The sequence below is a fragment of the Nelumbo lutea genome, chromosome 3 (genome assembly GCF_056320005.1).
Source record: "Nelumbo lutea isolate HS-2025 chromosome 3, American lotus-T2T, whole genome shotgun sequence".
NCBI lineage: Eukaryota > Viridiplantae > Streptophyta > Magnoliopsida > Proteales > Nelumbonaceae > Nelumbo > Nelumbo lutea.
The window spans coordinates 111142630-111165273 of NC_142686.1; positions in this window are offsets into that span (position 1 = coordinate 111142630).

Sequence of the window (22644 nt, forward strand, 5' to 3'; positions counted from 1 at the left end):
TTCCGAGCCTCCCGGTTCGGCAACCTAATGGTTTCTATTCTCCAGCCGTGCGAAAAAAATTAAAACAAAGCCTAAATGGTTCCGCACTGCCTTCTTTTTTAGTTAAAACACGATTAATATTTTTTATTATTTTTTTATTTTTACGGTTAAAGTTACATCTTATATGTTCAATCCATTTATAATTACATCAGATATAGATTTAAGCTTATTCAAATTCGATATATGTTCAGTGTTCACATACACTAAAAATTTATATTTTATATATTAGTAAAGTTAGACTTGAACGTTGTATTTAAATTTTATATAAATAATTTGTAATTTATTTTGTTCACAAAATATAATATTAAAATTATTTTTATTCATTTATTAATAATATATAATATTTAACTTTTTTATACTATCCAATATCCAATTGCAAAAATATGGTGTAGTCATATCAAATTAAATCATCCTTAGTTTATTTTGTATTTCTCATTTGAAAGTATAAAAGTATAAAATTACGAAAAGTACGATATAGTATTTTTATTATATAGTTTGTATTTCTAATTTTATGCTTTTTAAGAGTATAAAAATCCCAAAAACACAAAATCGGCTTTTTATACTTTTTTGGGTTAATAGCAGATAAGGGCAACTTTTTGTGCTTAATAAAAAAACACTATTGTTATATAATAACTAAAATGGGGTATCTTTTTTTTGGGAAAATATTAGGGCAATGTCACTATTGATCGTCTTCCCTCTGCCTCTCTGTAAGCGATGGCCTACCAACCCACCCTCTAATTGGGTGCTTGATCTCCTTCTACAATAACTGTTATCGTCTCTTAGATTGGTACATGGAATCCTTGATGCAGACAATCGCGGTACGCCATTTCAATGCAAGATGGACAGTCGTCATGGCGAACCCTTCACTGACATCTTGAGAGACTTGCTCGGTTGCGGTATATTCAACTTTCTCATTTGGCGCACTCAGCGCAAGTTAGCAAGCCATGAGTTCAGTACCATGTCGCTGCGAGAATTCGTCGAGAGGACGTTGGAGGAAGTAGTGACAAATCGCTTGACGCCAATACTTGCATCTGTAATGGAAACCAGCCAAGTAGTAGACCTATAGGACTTGTTAAGGAGGTTCGCCTTCAACATGGTGTGCACGGTGTCACTGGGAATTGAATGGATCCTGGTTGCTTGGATTCTTTGCTTCACGTATCAGTTCTGGTCGGAGCTTTCAACATAGCCTCTGAGATAAGCATCAGGCGTGCATCCGTTCCCGTCTTCGCTATTGAAGATTAAATGAGTATTGTGTCTTGGGTCTGAGCAGCGCCTCAAGTTCCCAGTGTTTCAAGCCGGACGCAAGGTGTGACTGAGGAAAGAGATGGCCTTTGTTCATATGAAGTACGTGATGGACTCGTTGCTGAAGCAGTTTGAGTTCAAACCGGTTGGTTTGGAGGAGCTTGCTTTTCTTCTACTCTTGATGGCACACATGGCCGATAGATTGAAGGTCCTAGTCCGACTGAGAGGTCGTCACTCGACTTAGAGTTATCGATGATAAACGTTAGCAGAAAAGCCACCCAAATACAAAGGAGGAAGACGAATGCCCTTAAATGATATTTTTTCAGAGAAAGATATCTCATTTTGATTATTATATAAAAAATATTATTTTTATTGATATTAAGGGCAAAAACTTGCTCATTACGGTTAGAAACCCTACACCCAAATACAATGAGGAAGAAAAATGACTTAAATAATATTTTTTTAGAAAAAGATATTTCATTTTAATTATTATATAAAAATATTATTTTTATTGATATTAAGGACAAAAATTTGCTCATAACGATTAGAAACCCTACGTTTTTTTTCTCATCCCTAGTAGTGGATCCGAGAAGATCCAAATTGAACGCGAAAATTTAATTCTCTCCAAAGGGATCGATAAGAAAGCTGGATTAAGGTTTTGATGTACAAAATTTGAAGAAAAAAAGCTTAATGTACTTAATAAATAGAAGAGGAAAGGAATGAAGAAACGCTGGAAGATCTCGGAAATGCACCAGTAGTGGAAAGGAAGGAATTAGAAGCCATTGTAACAGTAAGCGTTGATAATGAAGAAGATGAGGTGGAATCGGAGACAAATGTTGCAGATTTGTTGACTGAAGGGTCCCCGGACTTTGAAATATTCAGAAGAAAGCGACAAAGAGGTAAATGCACAAGTGGATTGCGATTTGAGAGTGGCAAAGACTTTGGGCCTATTCTTCCTAGGACTAGGAGGAGAGGGCTTCGCGAGAGGAAGAAATCTGTGAGGAAAGGTTAAGGGCTGTGAATTCTCCTTCTGATGAAGAGAGGGAGAGTAATGTGTCCCTTCCCTGGATGAAATAGACGAAGGCTTTAATTTGGGTGGCTTGCCGGTAGAAAGTTAAGAAAATTGGCAGAGGGAGGTCAAGCAAAAGCAAGTTAATTTCCGACCGCCTTCATGGTGATCATTCGGTTTATTTTTGTTAAAAACCAAATTGAATAAATCAAATTTAAAAAAATGAAACTAAAAAAATTAAAACTGAATTGAAACTGAATTATATAAAAACGGAAATAACCAAAACTAAAAATTTCAGTTTGTTTTTTTTTTTTTTTTGATTAAAACCGAATTTTAATAACATATAATTTATTATATATATTATAACATATAATATTATATATATATATATATATATTATGAAATCAAATTTTATTATAGAGTAAATTACAAAGACCCCCTTGTACTATGACTATGAGACAAAGACCCCCTTCCGTTAGCTTTTTGTTGAAATCTGCCATCATAATATTTTTTAATCCCCATACTACCCTTGTAACTGTTCATCTTCCCTGACCTCACGACATGAACAACAGCGGTCGTAATCCCTTCTACCTTATTTTCCTTCACATTTCTCTCTCTCCTACGATTTCTCTTCTTCTCCCTTCCTCTTTTTCTCCTCCCCTTTCTTCTTCTTGCTTTCCTCTATTTCCATTCCTCTTGGCCATAACCGCTACAACTCGTTGGAAAGAAAAAAAAGAAATCAATTACATTCACCATGTAACCATGTTTCTAACATCTACCATAGGTTCGATAAGGAAATTTTAGTTTTTCCTCATGATGCTTGTTTTCATTTCTCTTTTCTCCTTTATTTATTTATTTATTTTTTTTTTATAAATTCTTCATCCTATCGGAGGCCAGCAAAGAGGAGAGGAGGAGGAGGAGGGGAGAGAGAGAGAGAGAGAGAGGAATATCTACTAATTATTCAAGAACCCAGATAGTTAAATCAGAGAATGAACAATTATAGAAAAACAGAAGATAATAAAGCAACCAAGTATCATTGGAACTCGTAACAGATGACGAGTTAACAAGAGCATGAAATTACACCTGCACTGCATGGTTAAGAGGGGTTGCAATCCCATGAAATTACACATGTACTTTGACAAAGTACAGGGGGGTCTTTGTAATTTGCCCTTTATTATATTATGTGTTATATGTAACATATTATATACCATATCTTACATATTATATATTATATATTATATATTACATATAATAATAGAAAGTTTGATTAATCAAATTTTTAATTCTAAAAATAAAAACCGAAACCGAATTAGTCAAAAACCGAATTAACCAAAAACTAAAAAGACCGAACTGAACAAATCGAAACCAAAATTTTCAATTCGATTTCTTAATTTTAACCGAATAGTTCTCACCCCACCCTCTCTCTCTCCCTCCCTTCCTTTTTCAACTTCGGCCACTTTCACAATTTCACCTTCATCGTCCGCACAACTGCTTTCTCTCCAAGTGAACTACGTCAAGTAGACATTTAGGTGGCATTTGGTAGTGTGTATATATTGTGGATGGAACTGTTTTGGTCCTGTCCACAGTAAGATATGGCATTCTGCTATGTGTAGACGGTCCTCGTCCAAAAAATAGTATCAACAGGGACAAGCCACACCCCAATTTATCGTCCATAGTATTTTCTCGTGGATGGTTCACGCTATAGTGTGGACAGTTTGTGAAAATGTTTCAGTGTAACACACCTGTGTTACATTAGTCCAAGTACTCTCATTTTATTTAATCTTTTAATAATTTTTAATATTTTATAAATAAAATAAAAATTTTTAATGTTAATTTTAGCATAAGTCCAAAAGTTCTCCTTCTCAACTCTTTTTTCAATATTTAAATATTAATTTTTTAATATTTTTATTAATAAAATATTTTTTTTTATTTTTTAATATTTAAAATAATATTTTTTAAATTATTTAAAAAATGCTATTGTTGTCTACATATTGATGCTTTTTTTTTCAATTTATTTACCATATAAAATACAAAAATTAGACATTTATGATCAACTATGTAGATCTCCCATAAAATGTATATGAAATACATGGAATCAAAAAGTATGGTGTGGATCAGTCTATAGTCACCCTGGTTCAATCCACATGATATATACAGAGTTCAGAACAACTATATATTGGTTTCTACCACAAGATGTATTATAGACCACTTAATACCCACCAATTTCTAATTCACACTACAAAACAGCCCCTGAAATTCCAAATGACTTGACGTGAACTCGTACAATGGTTATTTTTGGGACCTGTTTCTTTGTCTCAGTCATTCTATAGGATGGTGTTGCCTCCGTTATGGGTGCCTCGTGTCATTAGCATTAGAATCTGATATATAAGAAAAAGGTAATTTAGGAATGAGAGATAGTCAAGTTTGGAAGGAGAAATAACGTCTCATGGAACATAAAACGTCAACGGGGAAGAAAAAGTAAAAACCGGTAACTCTCGTATGTTAGTAATTTCCTAATAAAAGGGATGGGGAAAAGGAGATAACAAAAAAAAATTCTGAGGTGGCAATTTATGAGATTTAAGAAAGGAATGAAGATATAAAAGCAGAGTGGGGTTAAGGGGAAAGGAGAGGCCGTATGACGTGGCATTTGGTCGAAGCCTAATAGATTGGAACAAAAATTCTACCCAATACCGATGGTAGAATGAGAGATTGGTTTTCAATGTGCATGGTGAGCCTTGACGTGGCTGTGTGCTTAAAACCTTATACGCGTTCAAGTATCTACTACTGAAACTTACCCACAGAGCCAAACTTTTGCCTATAAAAGGACTCAATCTTTGTATTCTTCAAGCATTGGAAGTTAGAAAATGTGCAGAGTCTCCATGGCGGATAAGCTTGTGTTGGGTTCTGTGTATTTATTTCTCTTGCTTTAGTCATTGGGGTGGTGAACTCAGACAATATCATCATCTTGTAGCCAAACCCCATATCCTGAAATATGTGAGTCTTATTTTATGAGTTATTCTAATAAACCCCTTGCCACCTTTGATGAAACCCAATTCAGTTTTCGTGATATAAAACACAAATCAACCATGTTGATTGTTTTCATTCTCCAAAAGAGATATATACTGTTGGTGATTTTAAATTCATCTTTGTTTGATTGCAGAATTTCATTATGTTTTCTTTCATTTATTTATATATTTTGTTCTTTTTGAGAAATTGTATCTTGGTTTTAATTGTCCTTATTAGTAATTCTCTTTATTTATATCAATTTCTTGAATGAATGAAATATGCTTTAAACCTTCTAAAAAACACAGAGATCATACTAGCAGTTACAAACCATCGACATAGATGTTTATCATGGATGGCTTTTATGGCAATCCACTGATAAGTATCTATGCTGGCGGTTTTGCAGACTTAAACCGATGGTTTTGAGCATATCACAAAACTTTTTTGAAGAATGAAAATGAATAACATTGCCACCATTTTTGTACTATGAGCTGAATTTTCATGAGGCCCATGAAAAGAAATTTGTAATAAAAAACTCGGACATTTATCGTTATTGTTCAAAGATGAGTAAAATTTGAAAGAATGAACCGCATAATAGAAAACCAAACATGGCATTTGTTGCATAAGTGGGTGATTATAATCCATCCATCAAACATATTAGATGAACAATATAAAAGGGTAAAATTGGAATTACATAAAAATAATGAACACATAAACGGTTTTAACGTATATTGAAGTAGTTTCCGAAAACGGGTAACTAATTAACCCAATTTAAGCCTAGGGCTCTATTTGTGCTTTTAGCTACCTGGCCTCCAACATTCGAAAGGTTCAAATCGATGGCCCGGACCCGAACCTAACAGGTTTGGCAAATCGAGTTTTTATAAAAGGGTCATGGAAGGAGACTAAATCAGCCCCCCCCCCCACAACGTCCCCCGGTACATTTTCGCCATGTATTGGGAACACCTTCCAATGATAATATCAGAAATGATGATGTTATCAATGGGAGATGTTCCTAATACACGACAACACATTTTCATCATATATTGGGAATATTTCCCGATGATAATATTAGAAATGATGATGCCATTACTGGGAGATATTTTCAATACATGACGGGGATGTGTTGTGGGACATTGTGGGGGGCTGATTTGAACTCTAATCAAGGTTGGAGGGTACTCAACGTGTCACATAAGTCTGTAGGACAAGAAGCAGTTTCACACCGTCAAGTATTAGTTAAAAGCCGTCGGTTTCAGATTTGGGCTACATCGCATTGGACCACTATCCCAGTTAAGAATAGGGATGACAATTTTCCCCATCCCCGACAGAGACCCGGCTTCCCTGACCCCATCGGGTCAGAGATGGAGATTGTTTTGGCGGAGCAGGGATGGGGACGGGAATAATAGGAATCCCCGGCCAGGGTTGGGGTTGGGGTTGGGGTTGGGGATGGGAATTGAGGTCTCCGCCCTGCCCCAAGGAGAATTCATCCCCAGCCCTTTCTTTTTAAATGTTATTTATATTAAATATACTATTATATTATATATATATATATATATATGAAAGCATATTTAAAGCATTATTTATAATTCAAAATCTTTATTTATTTTAAATAAATTTATTTAAAAAAAAGACTGTTATCTGAAAACATTTCGGTGATTTAGGTTTCCATGGAAAACCCATCCCCAATAGGAATTGAAAACGGAAATAGAGATTAATTTTAGAATAAAAGTCTAGGACGGAAAATATGATCCCCGCGTCAAGGACCCGCTAGTGCCCTAGCCTAAAGCAAGCCCAAGACAATCAGTGACTCAGGTCGTAACTCGTAATAAAATTAAGGGTAAATTATGAATTATAATTCTGTATTTTGGATAATGGCAATTAGTCCCCTGAACTTTCATTTGTGACAAAAATTGCCCTAAATTTCCAGATTTTGTCAAAGACCCCTTTCGTTAATCGTTAGCATTCCATTAATTTTGAAAAGGATTCTCATGTGACTTCAAATTTTTCAAAATATACGAATTATCCTTTTTTCCAAGGGTTTTTTAAAACAAGTGTTGGGGTTTAGTTTAATTATTCTTTATTTTCATTTCGTTTGTTGTGTGTTGTGTTGGTTGCAATTTTGGAATTTTATAGAAGTTCCTTTGTTGAAATTTTCATTTTATAGAATTTTTTTGAATGGGTGCTTTGATAAATCACTCAACTTAAAGGAGAGGGGGTCTTTATTGGAATCTAAAAATTCAGAGGATAATTGTCACTACCCCTAAAGTACAGGATAGTATATGTAATTTATGTTAAAATTAAGTACGTAAAACCCCATTTTCTTATAAGAAATGTCACTCTCTATAAACATGATTATATTCATGAAAATCTATTTTTTAAATAACCCATATTATTTAATTAGTGAAGCTTAACTACCAAGAAATGGGCAATTTAGCAAAATAATAATTTCATAATTGTGAATGATTTTATGCATTTGGGTCTCACTTGCTGATATGTAAATTTTGGCCCAATATGAAATGGAATTGAATAACAAAATTTGGGTCTAAGAAAGATTTGGATGGGATCCAATGTGAAGTATAATTAGAAAACGGGCCCCCTAATGTATTACCACAAAAAGAATTGGGTGGAGAGGGACCATTAAATCCAAACCCAAGAGTGTATTGGGTAGGGCCTACTACAAGTCAAATTGAATAAGAACAATGAATACCTACCACGTAGATGTTTGAATTTTGAAACAAAGCCCACCATTAGTGGCAATTAGAAAGATTTTCTTAAATATATCTCAAATCAATTAGAGAGGTTTTCTCTAATCAATTTTAGTGGGGCCCAATTGATTGACAACCATTAACAATTTAGTTAAAAGGAAAATTTTGTTGGCTGATTCAAGGAGGATTAGCTTAATTCAATTAATGGATTTCCTTCCTTATGTGGGCCCTAAATTATTGACAAGTGACAAACCTCTTCCAATCAACCTTATTTATACAAAGATCACCAATTTGGTAATTAGAGATCTCAAACTAACAAGCTTTCCAAAATAATACAAATTATAATTAAGAGAATCCCAATTAAATGGCAATCAAACTTGAATGAAAATCTATAGAAAAAGTAAAATGGCTGGCCATAGATATGAAGAGTGATGGCGGTCTTTCTCCAATTAGGCTCCCCCCTTTCAGCCACCACTTCCGTTCATCTCCGACCATTTCCATCCGTCTCCAACCGCTTCCTTTGTCTTTTAAAAAGGAGAAGAAATGGGTTGCACTAAGATCAAGGAAGAAAGAAGAAAGGCTCTAACTATTCAACTACCGAAACACCAAAATTGCTACAACATCAACCCGTGAAGTTCTGATCTTCAAACTCCCGTGATCCAAAAGACTTCTGTCAATTTTACAAGCGAGGACATCGCTTTTAGTTATTTACGTTCTAATCATTGATTGAGCATGAGTAAATCTTCGTTAACAATAGGTTGGGCATTACTTGCTTCTCATAATTGCAAGTTTCAGTCACGATTTCGGCTTTCACCCAAGACAAGAGAATTAGAGGGTTTGCATTGCAGAGAGAGAGAGAGAGAGAGAGAGAGAGAGAGAGAGAGAGAGAGAGAGAGAGAGAGAGAGAGAGAGAGTTTGTATCCCATTTAAATTTCTGCAAAAAAAATTAAATTTCTTTGAATTTGTTCGCATTAATTTTTGTGCTCTAAATTTACACACAAAATTTGTGTCGACAAATTTTTAGCACGCCTGATGGGACATCTCTTTCCTCTCATCTCTTAAATCAACACATCAAGTTTATTTTTGTAAGCGATTTGGACACATGGCTCCAAAGAAAACCGTTTCAAGCTCCGTTGGAAACAAGAAAAGTGCCACATATAGCTAAATCTCATCCGGCTCAAGTGCATTTTTATCCTCCAACTACGAGAGACCAACCACCCACCTTATGACAAGGTCCGAGGATTCACAACTAGTTGCACCTCTCGCCTTCTATGGAACTCAAGGGGTTCCTTCAAAAGTCCGAAATGCCAAAGTGGGACCTTCAAGGTTGCCGACGACAAATGACACTAATACGAAGCGGGGTAGCCCCGATGAAAGAGTTCATCGTGACAAATCCACTAAAGCATCCAAGTGGAGGAATACCCATGTCGGACGTGGAATCAAGTACGGGCTCAAGGTCTGGCTCCCATCCCAACTCTCCTAAGACTAGAGAGTCTGATTACATGCTGACTCACTCCTACACTTCAGTTACACCCGCCATGATGGCAGGAGCTACTACAGTGGAAGAACAACTTGTTGAAATGGTTGCGGCCATCGCTAAGTTAACAAAGACGATGGAAGAGAAGGACCTTCAAATTACTTCTCTCATAAACCGAATGGAACAAATACAAACAATGGCATCCTGCCATGGGCCTTCACACCTGCCATGGTTCACCCCGCAAGTAGACCCTCCCTGAGAGGAGTTGCCAAAATGTACTAACATACGGGACGCCCAACATGCTTCGGTTGCCTCCCTCTCAATACAACAACTCCAAAACATAATAGCTGACATGATGTGTGCTCAGTATGGAGTTGTTCCACAGTCATCCTCGGTGTGTGCTAAGCCATACACTGAGCGCATTGATCGTATGCCTATATCGTTAGGGTACCAACCCCTGAAGATTTTCATTCAAGTTTGATTGCCATTTAATTGGGTTCTCTTAATTATAATTTGTATTATTTTGGAAAGTTTGTTGGTTTGAGATCTCCAATTACCAAATTGGTGATCTTTGTATAAATAAGGTTGATTGGAAGAGGTTTGCCACTTGTCAAGAAATTAGGGCCCACATTAGGAAGAAAATCCATTAATTGAATTAAGCTAATCCTCCTTGAATCAACCAACAAAATTTTCCTTTTAACCAAATTGTTAATGGTTGTCAATCAATTGGGCCCCACTAAAATTGATTAGAGAAAATCTCTCTAATTGATTTGAGATCTATTTAAGAAAATCTTTCTAATTGCCACATGAACACTCGTGATGAGTTCATAACTCATCAGTCATTTGCGATGAGCTTATAACTCATCGAACGTTAGCGATAAACTTGTACTTGATACATGTCGGGATAAACTTTGCCTAATGTCAACATGCGATGAAGTTTAGGCATGCACAGTTCTGCAATAAACCTTGGATGCACGCGGTTCTGCGATAAACCTCGAATGCGCATAATTCCACAATGAACTTCGGTCGCATGCAGATTTGCGATGAACCCAAGACTATTACAGAATCGCAAATCACTGTGAGTTGGACTTAAATATTGACTGCATGTGCAACTTAAGTTACGTGCATGATGAAGTGCCACATAGGTTTAATGAAAATGTGCCTACTAAATGATGATGTCACTAGTGCCACGTCGGTTAAGTAGATAACAAAAGGAAGTAGCACACACGGATTATGAGAATCCTCGGATGAAAGGAAGTTAGTCCTTAAGAGATCTCATAAGACACGTGGCGAAACCCTAGTAGTGCTCCTTAATGACCGACAACGAATCTAATATTCCCTTTCCTAATGGGAATCAAATTCTTTCAGTGCCTTCCTTTTGGAACGTCAGGATCCCTCCTTATAAATGAGAGACCATCTCATAACGAATTCATTCATTCAATCATCCTATCCTGCTACTCTATCACTTCCATTTTCCCTAATCCCCAAAACTTACCTTCGACACCCAATCTTCCTCTGTCCTTTAAGGAGACCTCAAACATAACCTAACCACCATACTTACACTCACTTTATAAAATTATTATGTGCATATAGAGTATTGTAAAGAAGGCACATATAGAGTATTGTAAAGAAGGCTTGATCTTTTGGTAAGAGTGTAGCCATTTGACTTATTATCCTTTTGTTTTAATGAGGGGTGGATTCAAGCCGAGTTGAGCCCAATAGTACGAGGTTCGAGCTCGGCTCACCAAGGTTGTATTTGTATAAGGCTCGAGTTCGAGCTAGAACAGTGAGCTCGAGCTCGACTTGAGAAAAAATGTTTTATAAAAATAAAAAATTATATATATAAAATATTTTTATTTGATATTTAAATAATTAAGAATTATAATATTTTTATTATATATATTATTTTCTATAATTTTATTATATATATATATGTATAGGCTCACGAGCCTCGCGAGTCGAGCTCTATTAGGCTCGAGCTCGGCTCATGATCACCCCTAGTTTTAATGAATAAAATAATTAAATAATAAAATATTTAAAGATATAGTAATCAACCCTATTTCAGCTTCAGCTAAGGAGATCATAGCTTCCTTCATAACTTATCGATTCAGTTAAGTCACTTTAGCCATTATCCAGCAGTCCAGTTGCACCCCCTTAACTAAATCAACTAATAATTTAACAAATTTATATAAAATAAAGAAAAATGGTATGGAAGATATTTAGGGTTGAGATCAAATACTTGATATACATTGCATTGCCACTGGAAGATCTAAGGGTCATGTAACTCAATATTTTAAAAACTGGTTCATAATTGAAACCGTTTTGACCACCGATTTCTGGGTCAGGAGTTCAACCGTCCAATCTAAATGGATGGCCTGTTGTAATTTAAAAATTAATAAAATTAAAATGGATAAAAATTGTTGTTCAGGTTGAATGAGTCAATGATTCAACCACCTGAGTTTGCGAATTGCTAACCAAATCAATAGTTTTGATAAAATTCCAATTCATTGATGAAACAGAACCAGTTGCCTGGATGGTTTTTGGTCTGAATAGTCCAACCATTTGCATCAACGATAATTAAAGAACCATGATATAACTAAGAATGGGGGAAATTTCTTAATGCATTTTATCAACCAACAATCATTTTGCAGGTCTCAAACATCTTTGTCCCACAAATGGCTGGAGCTAACCAAATTTTTAGTTTCCAATTAGAATTTGTGGATGGACGCTTACCAGCCTGTGCCTCTTTATATTTTTCACCTTTATAGGTTGTCACTGTAGGGCTTACCTCAGAAGGTCAGAAGCCACAACCCTCTCAAATGGTCACTTGGGAGGGCTTTCACACAATATCTGTCTTTATGAGATTTGGCCCAGCCAAAAAGTCTAAAAGTAGTGTTTGGTGAAAAATAAGGAAAGTCCAGTGAAATCAGTGAAGTGTGAAAACCCGGAAAGCCAAAATTATGCTTACATGAGCAGAGAAATCAATTTCTTGGTGAAGTTATTTTTGGCAGTTTATCCAAAGCGGCTCAGTCAATGCAGATCAATCAACACTGAATCCGGCCCTCCCAAACAGGCCCTTAATTGGGTAGATTGGAAAGTTAGAGGCTTTCTTTTTCAAGTTTGGGTAGCCCAGGTTGTATATGGAATGATTGGATTTTTGCTAAGGATTCTGTTATCATGGTTGACACATAAATTTGTTATTTAACATACTTCACATGGTCCATTTGACAGAGTCGAACAGAGGAACAGGAGGAATACAAAAGTTGGGAATTCTATTCCTTGCATTAAAAAAAAAAAAGTGTCTATAGAGTTTATAGTTTGAACCAGGTGGCTTACTGTTTAAAGGTTTAGTTTCTGATCACTGATCCAATGAAATGTAGAAAAAGAAGAGAATCACAGACCACAATCATTAGTGTGTCTCAGTTGGCTCAATTAAAGGCTCTCTAGCTTAATCTATTGATGAAAAAATAAAACTTTGATAAGTCTTTTTCCTTTTAGTGGTTGGCTTTAATCTAACATTGAGAGGGAAACAAAGGGAGAGGATAATCTAACAAAGGAGATAAAGCCCCAGGAGCTTTTGAGAGTTGAGAGGGGATGTCCTTTTTAGGGCACAGGTCCTATTCTATGGAGGGAAACAAACCGACATTATTCCATCTCTTCCTTAATATGGTCCCTTAATTTGGCCATTATGCTATATAAACTATAGTAAAGTTTGAGAGTGGTCATCAGACGTGTGGTTGTCCAATTTACAACAAAACCATTGAATTAAACAACTCAACTCACTTGAAACTTGAAAGCCATATAGGGTCTAAAACTAAAAGAAGCCATTGATGAGTTGTCTTGCTTCTCAAACTCTAAAATTTTAGGGTCATCATGCCTGGCTGGTTCCTACATTGTGGAAATTGGAATAGATGTAAGAATAATACCTTGCTTCGGCAAATTATAATAGAAAGGCAAAAGGTTGTAGGGAAAGGGATCAAAAATGTATAATGTCATTAGTTCCTGTCCATCTTGGTTCTTGATAACCCACTCAAGTAGACCATGCTTTAATTAATAAACTAGTGAATGAGCCCGTATTAAGTACGGGGAATTAGTAATATTAAATTTATATTTATTAATGTTTTAAATAATTATTAAAATTTTAAGAAATATTTATTTTAAAAAATAGATTTTCAATAATTATTAAAATATGGACAGTTTTCTTTTGTTATAATATGTAGAGAGAGAATGATTAATTGAGATTGATAGAATGTAGGCAGAATTAGTTGTGGATAATCACTTTTGCATTTTTTGCATTTTTTAGGAATAGATTGAAAACGATGGTAGTGGGTTGTGGGCTTTAGTAGCAACTTCTCCACGTGTCTAGCTTTCCAGAAAAATGAAAACGCCATGTGTCTAAATCATGGTAGTGGGTTGTGAGTTTTAACAACAATTTTTCAAAAAATGCCATGTGTTTAAATTTGAAAAAACCACGTGTTTGAATGATGGTGGGAATTGTAGCCCAAAAACCTTCCTTTTATATATATATTAGATGTATACTTCCTCCAATCTAATTGTGTGTTTAAAAGCCCTTTATTGGGTAAACTTAGATAGAAGAAAAAAGTGAACCATGATTGCCATTCAAATCTTGTGATGCAGGGAGACAATTCCTGAATAGGTTCCAATAATCAGGGGTGTCAATTGGACTAGATTTGGTCCAATCCGATCCAGTCCAATATGAGTCCATTATAAATGGATCAGGTCCAATCCAATCCAATTATTTTTTTGGACAAATTTGGATTGGTCCAATTCAATGTCTGGACTGTCCAATCTGTTCAAATTCATTTTGATTTAGATTGGTTTTAACCCCAACCTAGTCCATTGACACATATTCTTATCTTATATCAATGGACCAGATATTGGCTTAATCCAACTCAATTCAATATAAATTTGTTACAAACGGACCAGGTCCAATCCAATCTAATAAATATTTTAGGCTGAATTAGTCCAATTCAATATGTCTTATTGGTCCGTCCAAATTGATTTTGGACTGAATGGGGTTCAATCTAAAACCGGTCCATTGACACCCTTACCAACAACCCAAGTCTGTAATTAATAACCAGACATACTAATAGTACCAGAAACCTTACAAACCGATTCTTTTATTTATTTTTTTCATTACAAATTACGGTTTCCTTTATGAATTGGCAAAAGGAATATGTTTCTTCCAAAGATCAATTTCTGGGTTCAGTATAAAACCCAGAACTCTGCTGCTTCTCTCGTCCAGCTCAAAAGGAATCTAATTATCAACATAAAAGGAGAGGGATTTTTTGGATAAATTAATGAAACTTTATCCCTTAAAGTTTGGTAATTGCAATCATCTCTTCAGAACTTTCTGAAATAGTTGTAAGTGGACCCCCTTAGTTAGAATTCTCTAAAAAGAGGCGTGAATTTAGAGGCAAGAAAATGCCCTAAATACTAATGCAATTATTTTGACCAAAATGTTTATTTTCTAAGTTTTTTCTCCATATGGATCCCTATCCAATTTTTTTTTTCTGTTTTTTTTTTTTTTTTCTGTAGAACCCAAACTCAATAATAATAGTATGGGTATTGATACTTTTATGCCTCTTTTTAGAGGATTCTAACAGAGGAGGTCTACTCGCAAGTTCATAATGGTCAGGGGAGGCGGGGAAAAATGGTCTATAGGACATAGGAACAATTGCAACCATACGGTTTTAGGGTCACATGGGCAGCCATCATTGCATGCATGAACCTGTATATGTTGCAAGTAGGACCAGTTTTTCACAAACAGCATCCTACCAAAACCAACTTAAGGTAGCAAGCTGCCGCCTGTTGTTAGTATTTATTAGGAGTGTCAATTGGAATGGATTTAGTACAATCCAATTCGATCCAATATGAATCCATTATAGGTGGACTAGGTCTAGTCCAATCTGATGAATACTTCAAACCATTTTGGACCAGTTTAATTCATTGTTCAGACTGTTCAATCTATTCAAATTGGTTTTAATTAAGATTGGTTCTAATGCAAATCTGATCCATTGATACCAGTGTTCTTCTTTACTATTAATGGATATTGGTTCAATCCAACCTAATTTAATATAAATTCATTACGGATGGACCAAATCCAATCCAATAAATACTTTGTACCGTTAAGTTTGAACTGGTTCAATTCAATTGATCTTATTGGTCCGTTGTAATCCGTTTAAATTGATTTTGATTTGAATGGGTCTAACCCAATTAATGATGAGTTCAGACTGATACACCCTGTCATGAACCAAACAAATCCAGATTTCTCACAGAATCTTCCTCACACCACCTTGTAGCCGCACAATGGGAGCATCTCCCCATGTAGAGGTGTTAATTGAACTGGATTTGGTCCAATCCAATCCAGTCCAATGCGAGTCCATTATAAATGGACCAAGTCTAATTCAATTCAATGATTATTTTGGACCGGTCCAATTCAGTATCTGGACCGTTCAATCTGTTCAAATTTGTTTTAATTTAGATTGGTTTCAATTCAAACCCAGTTCATTGACACCTATTGATGTAACAGTTTCTGGTCACGTACCAATTTTTTGTGATGTATAATTTTTTTGGCTAAGTACCTAGTTATTTGACCCGGTGGTGACGTGCCTTGGTGATGAGCTACTTGGTGGCGAACTCCCTGGTGGCGAGCTCCCTGGTGGAGAGCTACTTGGTGGCGAACTGCTTGGTGGCGAACTCCCTGGTGGCGAGCTCCCTAGTGGAGAGCTACTTGGTGACGAACTGCTTGGTAGAGAACTGCCTGGTGGCGAGCTCCCTGGTGGCGAACTGCTTGGTGGCGAGCTCCCTGGTGGCGAACTGCTTGGTGGCGAGCTCCCTGATGGCGAACTGCCTGGTGGCGAGATCCCTGGTGGAGAACTACTTGGTGGCAAACTCCCTGGGGGAGAACTACCTAGTGGCGAACTACTTGGTGGCGAACTGCCTAGTGGCGAACTGCCTGGGGGCGAACTCCCTGGTGGCGAACTGCCTGGGGGCGAACTCCCTGGTGGCGAACTGCTTGGGGGAGAACTGCCTGGTGGACTCGTCATTTGACCTGCTCCTAGGCGGCCTGCAACTCAGAGGATGGTGGAGCTCTCTGGTGCAGCGCAACCCGGCTGCCCTTTGCATGAGGTGATTTCCTCTCCTTTGTAGGCAACAGGAGCTAAGAGACCTACGAGAACTGAATCAGAGGACTCAGGGGTATTTTCCCGGTGGGGACTCTCCGATGCCTAAGTTAGCATTCTGATTACAGAGAGCTTGGAGAGAAATGAGAGAGCTAGAGAGCAGGGGTTACCATCCTTTTTTTCCCTCTCCTTGGCTTTGGGGGTTAGAGTCCTTATATAGTGGTGTCCTCGCGGGTTAGGTGGGTGAAAAGCCTTCAAACGGTAAGACTCGTCATATCCTGTCAGAACCGGGGTGCGGTGGTGAACTCCTCGAGGTTGTCAGGCTGGCGCTTGTGTCAGGCGGCCAGGTCGGCGCCTGGGCCAGGTTGTCAGGTCGGCGCCTGTGTCAGTCAGTGGGTCGGTGTTTGGGCTAGGTTGTCAGGTCAGCGCTTGTGTCAGTCGGCGGGTCGGTGTCTGGGCCAGGTTGTCAGGCAGGAGATCTTCCTACGATATGCCAAACTACTCTTCTGTATCGAGCTACCCTACAAGTGGCGAGCTGCCTGGGGGAGCTATGCCGAGCTGCTTGTGGCGAGCTCCTTGGAGAGCTGCCTAGCTCCTTGGCAAGCCCTTTGGCGAGCTACCGAGCTCCTTGGTGAGCTACTGAGCTCGTGGGGTATGCCGTTATGGTTCATCGGTGGGCGTCTTATGGGTTGCCATGTTGGCCAGGTCAGATCATGTGCCAGGCTGATCTGGCCAAGTCGCATAGGCCACGCCAAGCCGCGCCAAACCGCACAGGCCGTGCCAAGTCGCACACAGGCCGCGCCAGACCACGCAGCCCACGTGCAGGCCGCGTGTAGGCCGCGTGCCAGGCCAGCCAGACCGGTGCCCGGGTGGGACACCAACTTGGTAAATTGTTGCTTGGATGTTTGCCTAGTTGTCACGAGGTGCCACGTGTCGCAATTTAACTGGAGGGCCAAATCTTCCCTCATCAATTGCCCCCCACTCCCGAGATGAGAGTAACTCAACGAAGGGAGTAGATTTCTTTTGGCCCGTAAGTCAACGAGATAGTAAGTTCTGATCCAATTCCTTAGGCTTCGGGAGCTGTCTGTATGTGGCGAGCTGCCAGTAAGGCGAGGGGGTCTCCGCTAGTTCAGTAGTGTAGCCCTTAGGCTTTGGGGCAACTTATAGTTCACTTTTGCTGATTTTGCTCCTGCTGAGGAAGCGACTGGATATTTAGCAATAGTGTGGCCCGTAGGCTTTGGGAGTGACTCGTAGTCTACTCTTTTTTTACTTTTGCCCGTGTCGAAGAGGCGACCGGGTCTTAAGCAGTAATGTGGCCCGTAGGCTTTGGGAGTGACTCGTAGTCTACTCTTTTTTTACTTTGCCCGTGCCAGAGAGGCGATCGGGTCTTAAGCAGTAGTGTGGCTCGTTGGCTTTGGGAGTGACTCGTAGTCTACTCTTTTTTTACTTTGCCCGTGCTGGAGAGGCGACCGGGTCTTAAGCAGTAATGTGGCCCGTAGGCTTTGCCTGTGAGGTGTCGAGCTATGATTGTGCTGCATCAGCTTCGTAATGCTGGTCACCCACTCCTACAAGAAGCTATTAGGAGCTCGACCTTCGGGGGCAGCACTACTAACTTTAGGTTGCCAGCTCACACGGGAGCCTTGGAAGGCTCGACCAGTAAGGACGCCTATGTAGTCTGTTGTCCGCCAACTCCCGCGGAAGCCACGAAGAGCTCATCTTTGTAGGGTGGACCTTGGGAGAGGACTGATGAGGCATTATCTGAATTGAAAGTAAGGTTGGTAGAGCTACTTAGTCTGTTAGCTCCTTGCATAGTCTTTGAGTTCATAAAAAATGTAAACTATAAAGTGATAGCTTCAATTTCTAAAAAGTGAGGACTTAGCTTTGGTAAGATGAGAACTTAGCTTTTGTAGGATGAGAACTTAGCTTTTTGTAGCGTATTCCCACAAACGACGCCAATTGATGTAACTGTTTCTGGTCACATACCAATTTTTTGTGATGTATAAATTTTTTTGGCTAAGTACCTCGTTATTTGACCCTGGTGACGTGCCTTGGTGATGAGCTACTTGGTGGCGAACTCCCTGGCAGAGAACTCCCAGGTGGTGAGCTCCTTGGTGGAGAGCTACTTGGTGACGAACTGCTTGGTGGCGAACTCCCTGGTGGAGAACTGCCTGGTGACGAGCTCCCTGGTGGCAAACTGCTTGGTGGCGAGCTCCCTGGTGGCAAACTACCTGGTGGCGAGATCCCTAGTGGAGAGCTACTTGGTGGCGAACTCCCTAGGGAAGAACTGCCTGGTGGTGAACTGCCTGGGGTCGAACTCCCTGGTGGCGAACTTCTTGGTGGTGAACTGCCTGGGGGCAAACTCCCTAGTGGTGAATTGCCTGGTGGACTCGTCATTTGACCTGCTCCTAGGTGGCCTGCAACTCAGAGGATGGTGGAGCTCCCTGGTGCAGCGCAACCCAACTGCCCTCTGCATGAGGTGATTTCCTCTCCTTTGTAGGCGGCGGGAGCTAAGGGACCTACGAGAATTGAATCAGAGGACCCGGGGGTATTTTCCCGGCAGGGACTCTCTGATGCCTAAGTTAGCATTCTGATTACAAAGAGCTTGGAGAGAAATGAGAGAGCTAGAGAGCAGGGGTTACCATCCTTTTTTCCCTCTCCTTGGCTTTGGGGGTCGGAGTCCTTATATAGTGGTGTCCTCACGGGTTAGGTGGGTGAAAAGCCTTCAAACGGTAAGACTCGTCATATCCCGTCAGAACCGAGGTATGGTGGTGAACTCCTCGAGGTTGTCAGGCTGGCGCTTGTGTCAGGCAGCCAGGTCGGCGCCTGGGCCAGGTTGTCAGGTCGGCGCCTGTGTCAGTCGGCGGGTCAGTGTTTGGGCCAGGTTGTCAGGTCGGCGACTGTGTCAGTCGGCGGGTCAGTGTCTGGGCCAGGTTGTCAGGTCGGCGCCTGTGTCAGTCGATGGGTCGGTGTCTGGGCCAGGTTGTTAGGCCGACGCCTGTGTCAGTCGGCGGGTCAGTGTCTGGGCCAGGTTGTCAGGCAGGAGATCTTCCTGCAATACGCCAAACTACTCTTCTGTATCGAGCTACCCTACAAGTGGTGAGCTGCTCGGGGGAGCTATGCCAAGCCCCTTGGGCTATGCCGAGCTGCTTGTGGCGAGCTTTGCCAAGCTGCTTGTGGCGAGCTTTGCCAAGTTGCCTGCTCCTTAGTGGCGAGCTCCTTGGAGAGCTGCCTAGCTCCTTGGCAAGCTCTTTGGTGAGCTATCGAGCTCCTTGGCGAGCTCCTTGGTAAGCTACAGAGCTCGTGAGGTTCATCGGTGGGCATCTTATGGGTTGCCAGGTCGGCCAGGTCGGATCATGTGCCAGGTTGATCCGGCTAGGTCGCCAGGCCGCGCCAGGCCGCGTGTAGGTCACGCCAGGCCGCGCCAAGCCAACCAGACCGGTGCCCAGGTGGGACACCAACTTGGTAAGTTGTTGCCTGAGTGTTTGCCTAGTTGTCATGAGGTGCCACATGTCACAATTTCACTAGAGAGCCAAATCTGTCATCATCACCTATATTCTTATCTTATAAGTTATATCAATGGACCTGATGTTGGCTTAATCCAACCCAATCCAATATAAATTTATTATGGACGGACCGGATGCAATCCAATCTAATAAATATTTTGGACTGGATTGGTTCATCCAATCCGTCTAAATTGATTTTGGACTGGTGGTGAACTCCTCGAGGTTGTCAGGCTGGCGCTTGTGTCAGGCAGCCAGGTCGGCGCCTGGGCCAGGTTGTCAGGTCGGCGCCTGTGTCAGTCGGCGGGTCAGTGTTTGGGCCAGGTTGTCAGGTCGGCGACTGTGTCAGTCGGCGGGTCAGTGTCTGGGCCAGGTTGTCAGGTCGGCGCCTGTGTCAGTCGATGGGTCGGTGTCTGGGCCAGGTTGTTAGGCCGACGCCTGTGTCAGTCGGCGGGTCAGTGTCTGGGCCAGGTTGTCAGGCAGGAGATCTTCCTGCAATACGCCAAACTACTCTTCTGTATCGAGCTACCCTACAAGTGGTGAGCTGCTCGGGGGAGCTATGCCAAGCCCCTTGGGCTATGCCGAGCTGCTTGTGGCGAGCTTTGCCAAGCTGCTTGTGGCGAGCTTTGCCAAGTTGCCTGCTCCTTAGTGGCGAGCTCCTTGGAGAGCTGCCTAGCTCCTTGGCAAGCTCTTTGGTGAGCTATCGAGCTCCTTGGCGAGCTCCTTGGTAAGCTACAGAGCTCGTGAGGTTCATCGGTGGGCATCTTATGGGTTGCCAGGTCGGCCAGGTCGGATCATGTGCCAGGTTGATCCGGCTAGGTCGCCAGGCCGCGCCAGGCCGCGTGTAGGTCACGCCAGGCCGCGCCAAGCCAACCAGACCGGTGCCCAGGTGGGACACCAACTTGGTAAGTTGTTGCCTGAGTGTTTGCCTAGTTGTCATGAGGTGCCACATGTCACAATTTCACTAGAGAGCCAAATCTGTCATCATCACCTATATTCTTATCTTATAAGTTATATCAATGGACCTGATGTTGGCTTAATCCAACCCAATCCAATATAAATTTATTATGGACGGACCGGATGCAATCCAATCTAATAAATATTTTGGACTGGATTGGTTCATCCAATCCGTCTAAATTGATTTTGGACTGGATGGTCCACTGACACTCTTAACCCCATGAATGAAAACATACAAATTCAGGAGATGTTTCTAGTGTATGGCTGCAACACATGTGAGGTGGGTGTGAGGAGAAAATCCTAACTCAAACCAGACCCTACTAATTGACAGTCCCATCCAAAATCAGTCATTGTAACAGAGAAGCCAACGATGTATGCTGACAGTATAACAAATCTCACTCTAAAGCATATGGATGAGACTGGATTTGTTCCTCACATCAACCACGCAGATGTTGCAGCCACACATTGAAAACATATCTAGTATTTGCATAATTGCATGTTGTCATTTATGGGGAGATGTTTCTAATACAGGGCAAATCAGGATTACATAGGGATAGGTTTAGGTTTCATCATGAATGCTTTCAATGTATATACAGCGGGTTCCTTTTTTGATGATGTGTAGTGGACAGAATCTCTTAGTAGGGTTGTAACCGGATCAAATTCGGATTGTATTCGGATTTAGGTGGTGTTCGGTAAACCTGGAGTCTGAAGTTTGAAAAAAACAAAAAAAAAAAACTCCAAAAAAACTTTGAAAGCATTTAGAGGAAATTTCGCTTTTTTGCTTTTGCAGACATCTAAATATAGCGAGGTTGTTCGGAAATTTGAATGCTGTAACGTTTAAGAAGTTTATATTTTACAAATTTACCCCTTAAAGTCATTATGTAAATAAAAGTAAATGAAAGCGATTAAAGTAATAGGATATTATAAAAATATTACAACAATAATACAAAATAGAAAATATGATAAAAATCAATAAATAGTATTAATAAAAAAGAAAAATAATGTAAAAATGATAAAATAGTAAAAACTATTATAAATACAATAAGATGTAAAAAATAAAACAATAATGGTAGTAAACATAAAAACCCAGCACTGATTTCTAAGAACAAGTGACAAAATCAAAATCAAAAGCCAAGATTGTACATGGAAGAACACACCTTTGTTCAATAAGGTTGAAGAAAATGTGTTTGTCTTCAAGGCTGTATTTGGATGTCATGTAAATCGAAAAACGATATAAAATTTACATCGGTTCACTTTTGTACTCATTTGGTAAACAAGTGTAATCATTATCGATGTAAAACTATACTCTGATTCAGTTTTGCATGCGTTTGGATGGAGTATAGTTTTATGTCGATTATAAATGTAAAATCTCATCACATTTAAAGTTTTATATCGATAATCGATGTAAAAACCATATCAATAAAATTGATGTAAAACTTAAACCATTTTTTACATCATTTTCAAAATATAATGGTCATATATATTTAAGATTCAGTGTAAAACGTCATCAGTGTATTTTTACACTGATGACGTTTTACACCTCTTTCAAGCGCAGCCCAATATCATTTGT